Source organism: Saccostrea cucullata, unplaced genomic scaffold, assembly GCF_032062105.1.
Source record: "Saccostrea cucullata isolate Sc308-1 unplaced genomic scaffold, CSIRO_AGI_Scuc_v1 ctg8640, whole genome shotgun sequence".
Classification (NCBI taxonomy): Eukaryota; Metazoa; Mollusca; class Bivalvia; order Ostreida; family Ostreidae; genus Saccostrea; species Saccostrea cuccullata.
Window position 1 is genome coordinate 33,951 of NW_026933851.1, and position 13,808 is coordinate 47,758.

Genomic DNA, 13,808 nt, shown 5'->3' on the forward strand with positions numbered 1-13,808 from the left:
AATGGTCATTACATGTTTCTATTATTTATGATAAGTTTTAATTAACACAGTTTAATAAATATGATTGAAAACTCCAACTTTTTTTTTTACAGAATTACAACTATTTAAGAAAAACTGTCGAAAAGTTTTGGAATTTTTTTATTGAAAGGATATTTGATTGAATTTCCTACGTATCGTTATATCAATATATTGACACAGTCCTAATAAACAGACAATTAAATAAAACAAAATAAGTTTTATACTTCCAAAAAGATTTAATATTGACTCCAAATATGAATAATTTTACAAAGAAAACATCTTAATTTCTTCTCTGTAGTATTCTATGGCACTGCGGTCCTTTTCTAAAGGGCATGCCTTACAAAGCGAACCAGCAATAAAGACAATGCTAGTATCTCCTGTTTCTAGTTTTGGTTTTTCTAGACAAAAATTTCATATAAATATTTGCAATGTGTGTACAAGAGGACAGCTTAATTAAAAGAATGGCAAGGTCCCAAAGACATTCGTGATCAAAAAGTACTTCGTTTTCAAGGTAACCCATTACTTCGTTTCTCACTAAACATTTCAAAAGAGAGCTATCACTCCTTTGCAGTCCTAACTCCCGATTGTAAAACAGCTTGGTCAAATTATGAGTCATGCTGAAAATAATGAAATTCTTGAGTTGTTTAAAAAACAATAAATACGCTACATATATGATTTAGCCTAGTTATTATTAGGGTCTTCCGCTTCCTTCGGAAGACCCTACTGTTATTCTATTGTTTCTTATTATTCTTTTTTTTTTTTCCCGCTCGACTTTTGACAGGCGATTTCTCAAAGACCTTTGGACTGATCGTTATGAAACTTTCAGGATAGATACCTTGTAGTTAAACCTATTTAAACCTGTCTTCAATTTTTTTATGCATGCCTTTATTTGTGAGTTATTGCCCTTTAATTGAAAATTTTTGATGTCTCGTTTCCACTGAAAATCTCAAAAATGACATAAGATATTTACACGAAAGTTGGAGAACTTGTAGCCAATACATTGTAGATGTGCACAACGATAAAATTATATAGCTGATTTCATAAAGTTTGGAAGCTATAAAACGGCAAATTTTAGTAATTTTTTTTCTTTGAATTTTTGCTACTTTTTGTGTAATAACTTTTAAACCGAGAATAATTTGGTAAGAAATATATCACAAAAGTTGTGTGTAATTACGAGAGCTTTCATATTTGATTAACGAAAAGGGGCTGGCCCCTATAATTAAGGGTTAATAGCTCATACACGTTTTTTTCTGATAGCTAAAAATATTGGTATATTATGAAAAAGTTTGACTGAAATAATTTCGAACTTATAAAATCTTGTCATTTGATATAAAAAGAAATAAACTTCAAGCTATATTTAATTGTTTTTTTTATAAAACAAGTACATGTATGTGAGAAACCTTTCAGGAACAAGTTGTCTTCTATAGCCAGCCAAGCCTTTACTGCATACATGTGCACATTTTTAGTTGATGCATCTAAAAGATATAGTTTTGATTCGGTGTTTCTTTGTTTTCTTTTTATTCAAATAATTTTAAAATGTGATGATGTACACAACAATAATTAGTACAGGTCTAGTTTAGAGGATTTTTTCGCGCTTGTTTGTAAACAACGCGCGGCATTGTGGGAAATAGGAAGGTACTAAAGACGCGATGTACTAAACACTGATTTGACCTGATTCAAATTTGTCTGTAAATGTTCCAAACAATTGAATTTTTGTATAGCATATGCCTCGAAGTCATAAAGTCTGTACATAAGTAATTTAAAATACTCAATATTACCATTTAATTAAAAATTAAAACGTCAGGTAAATATCAGGTCTCTAGTATATCCCGTTTTTAGTGTGCCCCTTCGAGTCGACGTCGGACACATGTTTGCCATGGTTTACAAACTGAAAATAGAATGATTTGTGAAGTTGAACATTTTCTCACAAAGAATCCGTTTGTAGACATGCACACTCATTTAATCTGCAGCTACGAAGTACTTTGTCACTTCTCTGGAACATTATTCTAAGCAGAATTATGCCGATTCATATATTCTAAGAATCTTGTGTGAATTGTTTACGAGGAAATTCTGACTGTCACATTAACAAGGATGAACACTCTTGACTCTGCTTCCGATTCCCCAGTGATAATTGTATCGTGTGATGAAAGAGCTGACGGCGACATTTTAATGTATGATTGGCTTGGACCATTGGAATGAAGGTTAGAATATTTTTATTATTAAAATTTACACTACTGATTACATGACAGAGACATACATTGATGTTATTAGAAATACACAGACACACCGATATATTATCTGTTTTACAGTTCAGACGCTCTCTGTTTACCTTGTAAATCCCCACAGCTTTATATTTTATTTTTTTTAAATTTGAGGATGTAATTTCAACAGTCCTACTATCTATCATAGTGATCATACTCTATAATTCAAACTGCACTTAATGTTACAGAATATATTCAACTAATTATATATTGACAGTGTGACTGTAAGGGTGAGGCAGATACTTATTTAGTTTTAATTTAGATTGTGCTTGTCAAGCCGCATTTGACATTTGGTGCATCCATGCACAGTGTTCACACTGAGAGTTTATTCAAATGTTTAATTCGAATGAATTCACTGCTGTTACTTAAATTACTTCCCATTAGCTCCATGTGAACATGAGTAAGGATAGCTAATTCAAATTAAATAGAAATGAATTTTGAATGTAGCTTAAACATGTTAAAGAAGCTAAGCACTGTGGGTCCAAAGTATACTGCGGAAAAATTGTGTGGAGCAATGTGCAAGTCACAATCTTCTTTTGCCAAGGTCTTATCATAAGAGCTCGCATTATGGGCAGGGATTTGTGCTGCTGTCTGGACTCGCTATAAATAGATGTGTTCAAAAAGTCTTAATTATTTAATATCATACTTTACTGACAAAAAAGGACAAATATTGCTCAGTTAAATTGCGAAAGAAATTTGTTTAAAAAAATTGTAATAATAGAAAGTTTGCTTTTTTGTTTGATAAGACTGCTGTAATGGTTTAATGTTTGTTTATTTGCCTTAATCATACATTTTTCAGTCATTTCATGGTGCCACCACTTGGGATGGTATTAGCTGCAAATATAGACTTGTACTCAGCACTTATTGCCTTTAAGAAGTATGAGATCCATTTTGTGCTAACACCTACCGTGACACAGAATCTTGGTTTATGCAGTCTCATAGGAGTAACCTGTCTAAAGCATTTAGCAATGGGATTGGAACCTGCGACGTAAGGTTCAGCTTCTTATTGATACTTTGATTTATAATATTTATTTGAGAATTTCACTCATTCACATACTTAGAGATGTTGATATATATTGTTGAATAGCATCAATTTAGACCTTTAATTAGCTAAGTAAACATGTACTGTGAGGTTTTTAAGGTCTCATTCATTTTATATGCCAGATGCATGTTAAGGAACATTACTGCATAAATGTTTTTGTCTTAAATTTGAAGCTCTTTACTAATATAGAGATATGTTAGTGTTAAACCTCTTCAAATTAGGGTAGACCTTTACTTTAAACTCAGCAATGTGAGTGTGTTGTGTGAACTTGTGTTAGCGAGACAGTGTGTTGTATGAATTTGTGTTAGCAAGGCAGTGTGTTTTGCACATTGAACTTAATTGTGTTAGCCTGACAGTGGGTTGTGTGAATTCTTGTTAGTGTGTTGTGTGCTTGACGATGTGTTGTGTAAACTCGTGTTAGCGGGACAGCGTGTTGTGTGAAATTGTGTATAAAGTGTAAGTGTGACAGTGTGTTGTGTAAACTCGTGTTAGCTAGACAGAGTGTTGATTGAACTCGTATTAGCGAGACTTTGTGTTGTGTAAACTCGTGTTAGTGAGACTGCGTGTTGTGTAAACTCGTGTTAGCGAGACTGCGTGTTGTGTAAACTCATGTTAGAGAGACAGCGTGTTGTGTGAACTCTTATTAACGAGACAGCATGTTGTGTGAATTCGTGTTAGCGTGACAGTGTGTTGTGTGAACTTGTTATCCTGAAAATTTGTCGTGTGAACTGGTGTTAGAGAGATAGTGTGTTGTGTGAACTCGTGTTAGCGAGATTGCATATTGTGTGAACTCGTGTTAGCCAGACTGTGTGTTATGTGAACTCGTGTTAGGAGATATTGCATGTTTTTTGAATTTGTGTTAGCGTGACAGTGTGTTGTGTGAACTCGTGTTAGCCTGACAGTGTGTTGTGTGAAATGGTATTAGGATGACAGTGTGTTGTGTGAAATGGTATTAGGATGACAGTGTGTTATCGCAACAGCGTTTGGTGCGAACTTGTGTTAGTGAATAGTGAGACAGCCTGTTTTGTGAATTTGTGTTAGCGTGACAGTGTGTTGTGTGAACTTGTGTTAGCCTGACAGTGTGTTGTGTGAAATGGTATTAGAATGACAGTGTGTTGTGTGAAATGGTATTAGGATGACAGTGTGTTATCGCAACAGCATTTGGTGCGAACTTGTGTTAGTGAATAGTGAGACAGCCTGTTTTGTGACTTTGTGTTAGCGTGACAGTGTATTGTGTAAACTCGTGTTAGCGTGACAGTGTATTGTGTAAATTTCATGTTAGTGAGACTGCGTGTTGTGTAAACTCATGTTAGCGTGACAGTGTGTTGTGTGAATTCATCTAAGCGTGACAGTGTGTTGCGTGAACTTGTGTTAGCTAGACAGTGTGTTGTATGAACTCGTATTAGCGAGACTGCGTGTTGTGTAAAACTTTTGTTAGCAAGACAGCGTGTTGTGTGATTTTGTGTTAGCGAGACAGCGTGTTTGTGAATTTGTGTTAGCATGATAGTGTGTTGTGTGAACTTGTGTTAGCCTGATATTTTGTTGTGTGAAATTGTATTAGCGTGACAGTGTGTTGTGTGTTAGTGTGACAGCGTGTGGTGCGAACTTGTGTTAGTGCGAAAGTGTTTTTCAGTGTTGTGATGGCGAGCTGTGTGATAGCCTAATGGCGTCTTTTGTGTCGGTAAGATGGCACGCTTTTATGAAAGTGCTATTGAGCTTTAGCAAGTGGCCCTATCTGGACACGCCTTATTATAATTGATCAGTTCTCAGATATACAGTGAATTACCGGTATTATTGTCACCATGAAATCAGCATTTACAGTTGCAATTACCTAGTTAGTAATCATAAGATATTGGTTTGCCAGTTTTAAAATTATGGTGTTCCAATGATGTGAAGTTGCAGTGTGTTAGCATGTTAATTTCAACAGACTGCCACTCCAATGCAGCTTTAAACAACACGCTGCTGTGTTTACACAAAACAAAATATCATGCAAACACAACTCTATACAATCTGTTGAGTGTTAGCTTGACTGCATGTTGGATTCAGTGTGCTGGCATATTATCACTGACGTACATGCTAGCACATTGTCACCTCGTGCTAGTATGTTGTCATAAATACTCTAGCACATTATCCTAAACCCGCTAGTGCATTATTACTTTGCACTTGTATGTTGTCTTATTAGGGGATAGCATAAATGACTGCCTTAATTGGTGTAAACTTCTTTTAATTGATGAAAGAGTACATTAAAATTTACAAATTATACACAGAAAATGTGACAATATCTTATCTCTCAATTTGATAATCTAATTTATAATCTCATGAATTGCACTTTTTATTAGTAAAAGAATTATAAATTAAAAAATTTCAATTTCTTTTGGATAGGTGTGACTCATCTGAATACTGAATTTTGATACCAAGCATGACCATGATTTGCCAGAAGATCATCTGTTTGGATGTGACATGGAATAAACAGCATAGTGAAAATGAGTCAAGTTTTGGTTTGTGAAGACAATTTTAAAACACACTGTGTATCAATTATAAATTTTGATTTGACAACATAAATCCACAAATATGAACATATCAATTGCTCTCAGTTTTTCAAGTGAAATAGTTTTTGTAACAGATATACATGTACCAGTAATTACATTGGAATAAATGTTATTTCTAAATATAATAATATTTTGTTTGTGTAGCATGTTGACCTCTTTATTAAGGTCTTCCCTTTCAAAGTTTAGACTTACTTATTCTAATGATTAAGATAGATCCTCTGTCTTCAGCAGGAATATAAGATCTTGTAATACATGTATGTGTATTTTTTACAGTATAATGTAAAAAAAATTGTTATTTTGGCACATACAACTAATTAAAGGCATAAACATGTGTATGATTCCAAGGAATTCAGTACATAGGGCATGTACATGTAGTTTTCTAAAACAAGATTGAAGAGATGTCCAGTCGCATTTCAATGTCAACTCCAAAACTGTGCCTGTTGCATACTTATTAGCCCATCTGAGCTAAAGGAACCAGTAAATTTTTTAAAAACATAATTTTATCCATTATCATCATTGTCTAAAATTTCACAATGTCATTTTCCAGAACCAAAGTAAAACTTGGCACAGAGCATCCTTAGTGTAGGGGATTCAAATTGTTCTTATGCAGGGCAATACCTTCAAAGAGATTTGTTTCTTTAATGCTGTAAATGTATTATATTTAGCTTGTACAATATTTGGTGGAAATTGACTTTTGAATAAGTTAGCGTAGATATTCTTATTTATGTTTATGTACAAGACTTTTAGCTTTGTACTTGATTTAGTGATGGCTGCATTCCGCCAAAGCCGCTAAAAAAGAATACACAGCCATATGTAATATGTTTACAATATACCTTTCAGAGAATTTTACACTCCTATTGAGGTACCACCAGTTGCTAGTGGAAAGCTGCAAATTCGAAACATACACAACACATTTCTGTGCGTTTATTATAAAAGTATTGTTCTACTTACAGATTGCAACTAATGAAGATTGTTCATCATTATTGTAAATGCATTTGGATTTTTTGAATTATTATATAATTTGTTTATTTTATTTACCTAGTTATATTGTATATTAAATGATTTTAAAGCCATTTTTAAGATGGTAATGTAGCAAAACACTTATGTTTCTGTAGTATGACACGTTTCACAAACATAATTGCAACAAACATGATATATCCGATATCAAAAGTCATAATATTGGAAGTTAAACTGTTGTGGATACGATTTCAAGAATGCTGTTAGAGAGAGTACCCTTTAGACCTCATGCTCACACCAAATTAAAGAATTCAAGTAAGGGTTTTTGAGACAAATCACATGAAAAAGAGAATGTTAGCAAAGTTGACAATCTAGACAGAAACATTTAATCTTTTGCTTATCGCTAGGAAGGAAGACCCACTCGTTGCTTTGCAACGAGCTTTGCTCTAGTTTTATTTTTTTTTTCCCGCTCGATTTTTGACAGGCGATTTCTCAAAGACCTTTGGACTGATTTTTATGAAACTTTCAGGTTAGATACCTTGTAATTAAACCTATTTACACCTGTTTTCAATTTTTTGATGCATGCCTTTAATTGTGAGTTATTGCCCTTTAATTGAAAATTTTGATGTCTCGTTTCCACTAAAAATCTCAAGAACGACGTAAGATATTTACACGAAAGTTGGAGAACTTGTAGCCAATACATTGTAGATGTGCAGAACGATAAAATTATAAGCTGATTTCCTAAAGTTTGGAAGCTATAAAACGGCAAATTTTAGTAATTTTTTTTCTTGAATTTTTGCTACTTTTTGTTTAATAACTTTTGAACCGAGAATAATTTGGTAAGAAATATATAACAAAAGTTGTGTGTAATTACGAGAGCTTTCATATTAGATTAATGAAAAGGGGCTGGCCCCTATAATTAGGGGTTAATAGCTCATACACGTTTTTTCTGATAGCTAAAAATATTGGTATATTATGAAAAAGTTTGACTGAAATAATTTCGAACTTATAAAATCTTGTCATTTGATATAAAAAGAAATAAACTTCCAGCTATATTTAATTGTTTTTTATATAAAACAAGTACATGTATGTGAGAAACCTTTCAGGAACAAGTTGTCTACTATAGCCAGCCAAGCCTTTACTGCATACATGTGCACATTTTTAGTTGATGCATCTAAAAGATATAGTTTTGATTCGGTGTTTCTTTGTTTTCTTTTTATTCAAATAATTTTAAAATGTGATGATGTACACAACAATAAATAGTACCTAGTTTAGAGGATTTTTTCGCGCTTGTTTGTAAACAACGCGCGGCATTGTGGGAAATAGGAAGGTACTAAAGACGCGATGTACTAAACACTGATTTGACCTGATTCAAATTTGTCTGTAAATGTTCCAAACAATTGAATTTTTGTATAGCATATGCCTCGAAGTCATAAAGTCTGTACATAAGTAATTTAAAATACTCAATATTACCATTTAATTAAAAATTAAAACGTCAGGTAAATATCAGGTCTCTAGTATATCCCGTTTTTAGTGTGCCCCTTCGAGTCGACGTCGGACACATGTTTGTCATGGTTTACAAACTGAAAATAGAATGATTTGTGAAGTTGAACATTTTCTCACAAAGAATCCGTTTGTAGACATGCACACTCATTTAATCTGGAGCTACGAAGTACTTTGTCACTTCTCTGGAACATTATTCTAAGCAGAATTATCCCGATTCATATATTCTAAGAATCTTGTGTGAATTGTTTACGAGGAAATTCTGACTGTCACATTAACAAGGATGAACACTCTTGACTCTGCTTCGGATTCCCCAGTGATAATTGTATCGAGTGATGAAAGAGCTGACGGCGACATTTTAATGTATGATTGGCTTGGACCATTGGAATGAAGGTTAGAATATTTTTATTACTTAAAATTTACACTACTGATTACATGACAGTGACATACATTGATGTTATTAGAAATACACAGACACACCGATATATTATTTGTTTTACAGTTCAGACGCTCTCTGTTTGCCTTGTAAATCCCCACAGCTTTATATTTTATTTTTTTTAAATTTGAGGATGTAATTTCAACAGTCCTACTATCTATCATAGTGATCATACTCTATAATTCAAACTGCACTTAATGTTACAGAATATATTCAACTAATTATATATTGACAGTGTGACTGTAAGGGTGAGGGCAGATACTTATTTAGTTTTAATTTAGATTGTGCTTGTCAAGCCGCATTTGACATTTGGTGCATCCATGCTCAGTGTTCACACTGAGAGTTTATTCAAATGTTTAATTCGAATGAATTCACTGCTCGTTAAATTACTTCCCATTAGCTCCATGTGAACATGAGTAAGGATAGCTAATTCAAATTAAATAGAAATGAATTTTGAATGTAGCTTAAACATGTTAAAGAAGCTAAGCACTGTGTGTCCAAAGTATACTGCGGAAAAATTGTGTGGAGCAATGTGCAAGTCACAATCTTCTTTTGCCAAGGTGTTATCATAAGAGCTCGCATTATGGGCAGGGATTTGTGCTGCTGTCTGGACTCGCTATAAATAGATGTTCTCAAAAAGTCTTAATTATTTAATATCATACTTTACTGACAAAAAAGGACAAATATTGCTCAGTTAAATTGCAAAAGAAATTTGTTTAAAAAAATTGTAATAATAGAAAGTTTGCTTTTTTGTTTGATAAGACTGCTGTAATGGTTTAATGTTTGTTTATTTGCCTTAATCATACATTTTTCAGTCATTTCATGGTGCCACCACTTGGGATGGTATTAGCTGCAAATATAGACTTGTACTCAGCACTTATTGCCTTTAAGAAGTATGAGATCCATTTTGTGCTAACACCTACCGTGACACAGAATCTTGGTTTATGCAGTCTCATAGGAGTAACCTGTCTAAAGCATTTAGCAATGGGATTGGAACCTGCGACGTAAGGTTCAGCTTCTTATTGATACTTTGATTTATAATATTTATTTGAGAATTTCACTCATTCACATACTTAGAGATGTTGATATATATTGTTGAATAGCATCAATTTAGACCTTTAATTAGCTAAGTAAACATGTACTGTGAGGTTTTTAAGGTCTCATTCATTTTATATGCCAGATGCATGTTAAGGAACATTACTGCATAAATGTTTTTGTCTTAAATTTGAAACTTTTTACTAATATAGAGATATGTTAGTTTTAAACCTCTTCAAATTAGGGTAGACCTTTACTTTAAACTCAGCAATGTGAGTGTGTTGTGTGAACTTGTGTTAGCGAGACAGTGTGTTGTATGAATTTGTGTTAGCAAGGCAGTGTGTTTTGTGAACTTAATTGTGTTAGCCTGACAGTGGGTTGTGTGAATTCTTGTTAGCTTGACAATGTGTTGCGTAAACTCTTGTTAGCGGGACAGCGTGTTGTGTAAAATCGTGTATAAAGTGTAAGTGTGACAGTGTGTTGTGTAAACTCGTGTTAGCTAGACAGAGTGTTGTGTGAACTCGTATTAGCGACAGCGTGTTGTGTGACGTGTATAAAGTGTCAGTGTGTTGTGTAAACTGGTGTTAGTGAGACTGCGTGTTGTGTAAACTCGTGTTAGCGAGACTGCGTGTTGTGTAAACTCATGTTAGCGAGACAGCGTGTTGTGTGTATTCTTATTAACGAGACAGCATGTTGTGTGAATTCGTGTTAGTGTGACAGTGTGTTGTGTGAACTTGTTATCCTGAAAATTTGTCGTGTGAACTGGTGTTAGAGAGATAGTGTGTTGTGTGAACTCGTGTTAGCAAGATTGCATATTTTGTGAACTCGTGTTAGCCAGACTGCGTGTTATGTGAACTCGTGTTAGTGATATTGCATGTTTTTTGAATTTGTGTTAGCGTGACAGTGTGTTGTGTGAACTCGTGTTAGCCTGACAGTGTGTTGTGTGAAATGGTATTAGGATGACAGTGTGTTGTGTGAAATGGTATTAGGATGACAGTGTGTTATCGCAACAGCGTTTGGTGTGAAGTTGTGTTAGTGAATAGTGAGACAGCCTGTTTTGAGAATTCGTGTTAGCGTGACAGTGTGTTGTGTGAACTCGTGTTAGCCTGACAGTGTGTTGTGTGAAATGGTATTAGAATGACAGTGTGTTGTTTGAAATGGTATTAGGATGACAGTGTGTTATCGCAACAGCATTTGGTGCGAACTTGTGTTAGTGAATAGTGAGACAGCCTGTTTTGTGACTTTGTGTTAGCGTGACAGTGTATTGTGTAAACGCGTGTTAGTGAGACTGCGTGTTGTGTAAACTCATGTTAGCGTGACAGTGTGTTGTGTGAATTCATCTAAGCGTGACAGTGTGTTGCGTGTACTTGTGTTAGCTAGACAGTGTGTTGTATGAACTCGTATTAGCGAGACTGCGTGTTGTTTAAAACTTGTGTTAGTGAGACAGCGTGTTGTGTGAACTTGTGTTAGCGAGACAGCGTGTTTGTGAATTCGTGTTAGCATGATAGTGTGTTGCGTGAACTCGTGTTAGCCTGATATTTTGTTGTGTGAAATTGTATAAACATGACAGTGTGTAGTGTGTTAGTGTGACAGCATGTGGTGCGAACTTGTGTTAGTGAGAAAGTGTTTTTCAGTGTTGTGATGGCGAGCTGTGTGATAGCCTAATGGCGTCTTTTGTGTCGGTAAGATGGCACGCTTTTATGAAAGTGCTATTGAGCTTTAGCAAGTGGCCCTATCTGGACACGCCTTATTATAATTGATCAGTTCTCAGATATACAGTGAATTACCGGTATTATTGTCACCATGAAATCAGCATTTACAGTTGCAATTACCTAGTTAGTAATCATAAGATATTGGTTTGTCAGTTTTAAAATTATGGTGTTCCAATGATGTGAAGTTGCAGTGTGTTAGCATGTTAATTTCAACAGACTGCCACTCCAATGCAGCTTTAAACAACACGCTGCTGTGTTAACACAAAACAAAATATCATGCAAACACAACTTTAAACAATCTGTTGAGTGTTAGCTTCACTGCATGTTGGATTCAGTGTGCTGGCATATTATCACTGACGTACATGCTAGCACATTGTCACCTCGTGCTAGTATGTTGTCATAAATACTCTAGCACATTATCCTAAACCCACTAGTGCATGATTACTTTGCACTTGTATGTTGTCTTATTAGGGAATAGCATAAATGACTGCCTTAATTGGTGTAAACTTCTTTTAATTGATGAAAGAGTACATTAAAATTTACAAATTATACACAGAAAATGTGACAATATCTTATCTCTCAATTTGATAATCTAATTTATAATCTCATGAATTGCACTTTTTATTAGTAAAAGAATTATAGATTAAAAAATTTCAATTTCTTTTGGATAGGTGTGACTCATCTGAAGACTGAATTTTGATACCAAGCATGACCATGATTTGCCAGAAGATCATCTGTTTGGATGTGACATGGAATAAACAGCATAGTGAAAATAAGTCAAGTTTTGGTTTGTGAAGACAATTTTTAAACACACTGTGTATCATTTTTAAATTTTGATTTGACAACATAAATCCACAAATATGAACATATCAATTGCTCTCAGTTTTTCAAGTGAAATAGTTTTTGTAACAGAAATACATGTACCAGTAATTACATTGGAATAAATGTTATTTTTAAATATAATAATATTTTGTTTGTGTAGCATGTTGACCTCTTTATTAAGGTCTTCCCTTTCAAAGTTTAGACTTACTTATTCTAATGATTAAGATAGATCCTCTGTCTTCAGCAGGAATAGAAGATCTTGTAATACATGTATGTGTACTGTAAAAGTGGAAATTTTGACGATGTGCTAATTTTGACTATAATTACGATTTTTCTTTTTTCGTCAAAATTTACACTCGTCAAACTTCACATCATATATATATATAGCGTCACAACAGACATTGACCATTGTACAACTTTACCGCTAAATTTTCACGGCTTTTTCCTTTTACAACTAGATCAAATTCACTGTTAATTTCTTTCGTAATTAGTTATGAAAACATAGTGATATATAATCACATTTTTAAAAATCATTGAATCTAAATTAATGTATCAAATACTGCATGCGTAACTTAGCGTAATTAACACACCAAGCTTGACCTAGTTTGTAACCTCAGGCAATTGACCGCTTATAATGAAATCAAATTACAAGAGGGCAATTTATTTAATCAAATCTTACACACGTAGATAGTTTGTACAAAAATTTAATTTTTGTGATTCCGACGCTGCCTTTGTATCCCCGTGAATTCAAAGATTTGAAACTCTTGCTTTAATATTTCGTCAAAATTAACACTCGTCAATTTTCGTAAACACAAAATCGTCAATTTTTCAACTCGTCAATATAACCACGTTTACAGTATTTTTTACAGTATAATGTAAAAAAAATTGTTATTTTGGCACATACAACTAATTAAAGGCATAAACATGTGTATGATTCCAAGGAATTCAGTACATAGGGCATGTACATGTAGTTTTCTAAAACAAGATTGAAGAGATGTCCAGTCGCATTTCAATGTCAACTCCAAAACTGTGCCTGTTGCATATTTATTAGCCCATCTGAGCTAAAGGAACCAGTAAATTTTTTAAAAACATAATTTTATCCATTATCATCATTGTCTAAAATTTCACAATATCATTTTCCAGAAGCAAAGTGAAACTTGGCACAGAGCATCCTTAGTATAGGGGATTCAAATTGTTCTTATGCAGGGCAATACCTTCAAAGAGATTTGTTTCTTTAATGCTGTAAATGTATTATATTTAGCTTGTACAATATTTGGTGGAAATTGACTTTTGAATAAGTTAGCGTAGATATTCTTATTTATGTTTATGTACAAGACTTTTAGCTTTGTACTTGATTTAGTGATTGCTGCATTCCGCCAAAGAGACTTAAAAAGAATACACAGCCATATGTAATATGTTTACAATATACCTTTCAGAGAATTTTACACTCCTATTGAGGTACCACCAGTTGCT

At 33.8% G+C, this 13,808-nt stretch overlaps 2 long non-coding RNA genes across 2 annotated transcripts; both read left to right on the forward strand.

Annotated features, from left to right (window-relative positions):
* Positions 1-1,517: 1,517 nt before the first annotated feature.
* Positions 1,518-5,951, forward strand: LOC134239494 (uncharacterized). Its single transcript, XR_009986231.1, has 3 exons — positions 1,518-2,219; positions 3,079-3,267; positions 5,704-5,951. It is a non-coding gene; the product is annotated as an uncharacterized LOC134239494 (long non-coding RNA).
* Positions 5,952-7,625: 1,674 nt separating this feature from the next.
* On the forward strand, positions 7,626-12,604 carry LOC134239495 (uncharacterized). Its single transcript, XR_009986232.1, has 3 exons — positions 7,626-8,723; positions 9,582-9,770; positions 12,185-12,604. It is a non-coding gene; the product is annotated as an uncharacterized LOC134239495 (long non-coding RNA).
* Positions 12,605-13,808: the final 1,204 nt, after the last annotated feature.